Source organism: Phalaenopsis equestris, unplaced genomic scaffold (genome assembly GCF_001263595.1).
Source record: "Phalaenopsis equestris unplaced genomic scaffold, ASM126359v1 Scaffold198031, whole genome shotgun sequence".
Classification (NCBI taxonomy): domain Eukaryota; kingdom Viridiplantae; phylum Streptophyta; class Magnoliopsida; order Asparagales; family Orchidaceae; genus Phalaenopsis; species Phalaenopsis equestris.
Genome location: NW_018217971.1, coordinates 237085 through 241624, shown reverse-complemented (window position 1 = coordinate 241624; position 4540 = coordinate 237085). Strand labels below are relative to the sequence as shown.

Here is a 4540-nt window from a genome sequence, read left to right as displayed (position 1 = left end):
GTTTTTCATATAAAATATTCAATTAATAATTATAAGAACTTGATCGCTCTTACTAATTTTTCAATTTTGAATTTTGTAATAATAAAAAATAACTCATGAATCACGACCACATGGAATGTAATCTCTTATTTTTTAACATGATCGTACTTCCAAATTCGCAGCCAACTCCTACATTCAAATGTAAGTGTTGGTTTTCCCATAGAGATATTCACTTGCTATTTTTATAGCTATTTTGAGCAATTTTGTAAATATCTTTTATATTGAGTTGTTGCACCATCCTTATTCTTAATTATATATAAGTTATAATATTTGCAGTGCACTTTATCAACATCATTTTTTAATCAGGTAGGATTCATGAGCAGTGGAAAAGGGATACATACGAGTGAGTAGATAAAAATACTTCAGTGGAAATTGTGAAAATTTAAACATAAATTGCATCATAATCACCAATTTGTTTGAAATATAATTTAATACAACACTTCAGTTCTAATTCCCATTAAAAGCATCATAATCACCAATTTGTTTGAAATATAATTTAGTACAACACTTCGGTTCTAATTCCCATTAAACAATGGCACAGGCTAAAGTTCAAAATACCCACAAAAAAAAATTGCTGCTAAAATACTCAAAGGCTCTGATATGAAATCCATGCAAGATCTAACTCTATATCAACTCCAACTTATACACACACAATTACATTTTTCATGGCCTGAAATCATGTCACAAACCCTAATTGTGAAAACAACAATCTGAAAAGCCTCAGAAGCCATCCACCTTCATTCGATTCAACTCCTCCACCACGCAAAGAAAATCAAACTTCCTTCCTGGAATGTGTTTGCTTCAATAGAGGGCTGGCGGTGGACATGCTGAGAAAAGAGACTTTTTGGGAAACGAGAACAGCCTCGTTGGTGATGGCCTTGGATGACGCCACATCTTCTAGTCGCTTCCAATTTGATTCGCGCTTCGCCTGCAACTCCTTCTCCTTGGCCTCTGCTTCTTGGAACTTAAGGGAGCATTCCTCGAATAGTTCCTGGTCAGCATCCAAGAACAGTTTTCGGACATTTAGGGTTAGACCTTGCACAGCTTGGTTCCAATGGCCCCTCAAATTTCGCTCCAAGGCGGGGAAGATGATGGGCAGTATGACCTTACGGTTTTGAGTGATTAAGTTTCGCACGTGATCGTTGTTCCACAGGAATAATGATCGCTCCGCCACCTGAATCATTGACAATGCAATCAAGGTCCGAATCAAGGTAGAGTTTCTGACTTCACGGAGGTAGACAATGCAATGAATAAATAAAGAACTTAATGGATCAAAGTTAAATCCAAATTGTAGAAACCAATCCAATTACACAAGCAAATACTACCACGCAATGGCATCGCATTATATCTGTAAAAAGTGAAGTGCAAAATAGTTCCATGATTACGTAGATGAGCTCATTTTATTCCTCGAGTTTATAGAGGTTTCAAATTAGTTTCTAAATTATTTTAATGAAGGATTAAAATAGCCTCCCTAGAACTATTTTAATCCATATAAAAAGAATTTGGAGACTAATTTGACACTTTTATAGATTAGGACTAAAATAGCCCCCTCTGAAAAGAATCCGGGGACTATTTTAACACTTTCCTCATCAGTAAACTGTAGTTGTCAATTCCAAACCTAAGTGAAGAAGGTTGGAAGCTAATTTGGTTTAACAATCAACTTTAAAACATTCCTAAAATACATGAAATGAAAGTTAATTTTATGTTTGTTAGTAATAGGGCATTTTCAAGGAGCACATACGACACATTATAAGTTAGTTGGCGACTCCCATTCCAAGATTATGGATTATGAAACCTCTCGTGTAGAACCATGAATATGTATGTGTGTGAGTAAATTTAAGTGCATTAATGTATATTTATATATCTATATATATGTATATGTATATATGTATGTACGTGGTGGGGGCTGTTCTCGTAAATTAATATATATATAACTGCAGGGTTGTGTTTGTTAGTGTTATATATATAACTCCGGGGCACACTTCATTCATGAATTTATAATTTCCTGATGACATCTATGATATTGTGGAAGTCTTGTTGTAACTTAATAATAAAGGCATCATGACAGGTCATCACATGATAACTCATAAAAGCCATGACATCCTAGCTCATTTCTAATAGAAGCTTGAGGGAGAGCCAACGAAAATAGAACCATCGAGAGCTCATCAAACTGAAAAAATGAGTTTTAATATCCTAGGTTATTTACAGAGTTGGAATATTACAGTTACAATAAAGTTGATGTAGAATCAAATGCCATGCTGCATAAAGAAGATGAAAATGAAAAGATCTTGATAAGCCTAAAAATAAACATTCTGATGATATTTAAAGATAGAAGAGGTGATACTCAATGTAAATAATGCTTTTAAGGGATGACATAACATTAATTTTATTGAGACATGATAATTATAAGAAAACTAGAACTTCACAAATATTATTATAAGCACCCCAACACATAAAGATGGATTATAAATTAAATCAAATATAAAAGCTAGAAATTTTGATGATTTACATAATTTGCTAGGTAGGTCTAGACAAATCAAAACTGATGAAGTCGCTAGCAGTAAAACAATTTAGGGAAGGTATTAAGAGTAGATATAACATGTTGAAAAAGTAGTTTGAAGAATTTCAGTTTTGAATCTTTCTTAAATGATCAAATCAAATGCTTTTTAGGTTAAAGAACACAAAGTTGAGTTATTGTTAACATGAAAGAAAAGATAAGCTTTAGTTCCAAAGTAAAGTTTTTGAAGAATTGGTATGGTTTAATTAACAAATGTTTTAAGGAAACCCAAATACTACAATAATGACAAATAATAAAAGCAATATTTTAACGCTAAATTTTAAGAATATAGAAGCAATTTGACGAATAGTCAAGGGGAAGAAAATATGAATCATAAATCAAATTTATGGGAAAGCGAAATGGAGCTTAAACTTTGAAAAGGTGTATTGGTATTGGATATTTGATTTGGCTTTATGAAAGGAAACATCATAATAGAAGAGATTTTTTAACAAGGGAAATTATGAATTATAAAAAGTAGTGAAAGAGAATTCAGATGATTTTTATTCATTTGATAACGCATGATAAAATAGCATAAAAATTTAATTCGGTTAACATCAATGAGGAATGATGCATGTTATGATGAAACTAATAAAGACGTGTTAAAGTAGATCTAGTATTACTAGTATTTGAAGGGTTATCAAACAACATCTGATTAAAATAGACATCAAAGAGCAACATCAAGTGCGTATCAAGCCAAACTCACATCAATATAAATCAATTTTGATTTATAGTTGAATTAATATTTGAGCAATTATAAAATGAGTTTAGAGCCTTGGAAAAAATTGGCAACAGTAACAGTGTAATTGAAGATACGTTGGTGCTTGTTGTCATCTTTAGCATCATTATTGACAACATTGCCATAAGTATGCCCTTAGAATATTTTCTTTCATTCAAGTGCGGAATGTCCTAATATAAGCACAAAGGTTTAACAATTACCACAAATTAATTAGTTAACCAAAGGACCTACCCAATGCATGAAGCTTAATGTCCGGTCCACGGAGAACGTATCTAAGCAACCTTAGCATTTTCAGAGAGCCTTCCATGAATTGCCTTAACTGATAAAATAAGCTCAATAATAGTGCTTCTAGTCTCCAACAAAATGTGAACTTATATTTTTAGGCAATCAAATGAATTAAATTCTCTAAAGTCTTAATCCATTAAGCTTTTAGCATGGCTTATCTAAATAGACAGCAAAACATCCTCTTAGTACATGATATGTAAATTTAAGGGAGATGAAATTACTAATATCAGCAAATATTGCTGAAAGCATGATATGTTCGAGTACCTTGCATCTATTAGCAAATATATAATACAAATGAGAAACAAATGAGAAACCGACATTTAAGTGTCAACTTTTAGCGATAAAAATGGATATATGCCAAGATGTAATTCTTGATATAAATATATCACTGAGATTTTATACATAAATGTGGCTTTATTTAACAACGGAAGCCTAGTGCTTTGCAGTGATTGTTGTGCTGTGTCAAAAAAAGTGGATTGCCATTTTATAAAATTACTATTAACATTAATGTCTAGAATGTTATTAGAGTTGAAATTGTCTGGTGAAATTTCTATGACAATAAATAGAACATCAAGAAATTCATATAAGTTTAATTTGATATCTTGATTATTTATTAGATAATAGCTTAAAATTTTAATTAATCAATGCATGGATGTTGACCTCAATTTTTCGTGAGGTCTAGTATTCCTCGTAGGAGTTAGGATCTAGCCTTAGGGGTCTTCCTACGACTATCTTAGAACCTTAGAAGTGGTGCCCGCCTTGTTTTAGTTCGACATATTTCCGTCCTCTTTTGGAGTTTCGCGTGTGCGGTATCGACTTCTAACACTTAGAAGGATGAAACCGACATGAGGAAACCCAAAATGGATTCCTATAGGACCTTTCCGAGCCTTAGGGTGGCCTTCTGCACAATTCGCACTCCTGCG

The 4540-nt window shown here is 32.6% G+C and overlaps 1 pseudogene; it reads right to left on the bottom strand.

Annotated features, from left to right (window-relative positions):
* Window positions 1–502: 502 nt before the first annotated feature.
* Window positions 503–4540, bottom strand: part of LOC110035530 — a 24604-nt pseudogene continuing 20566 nt past the window's right edge.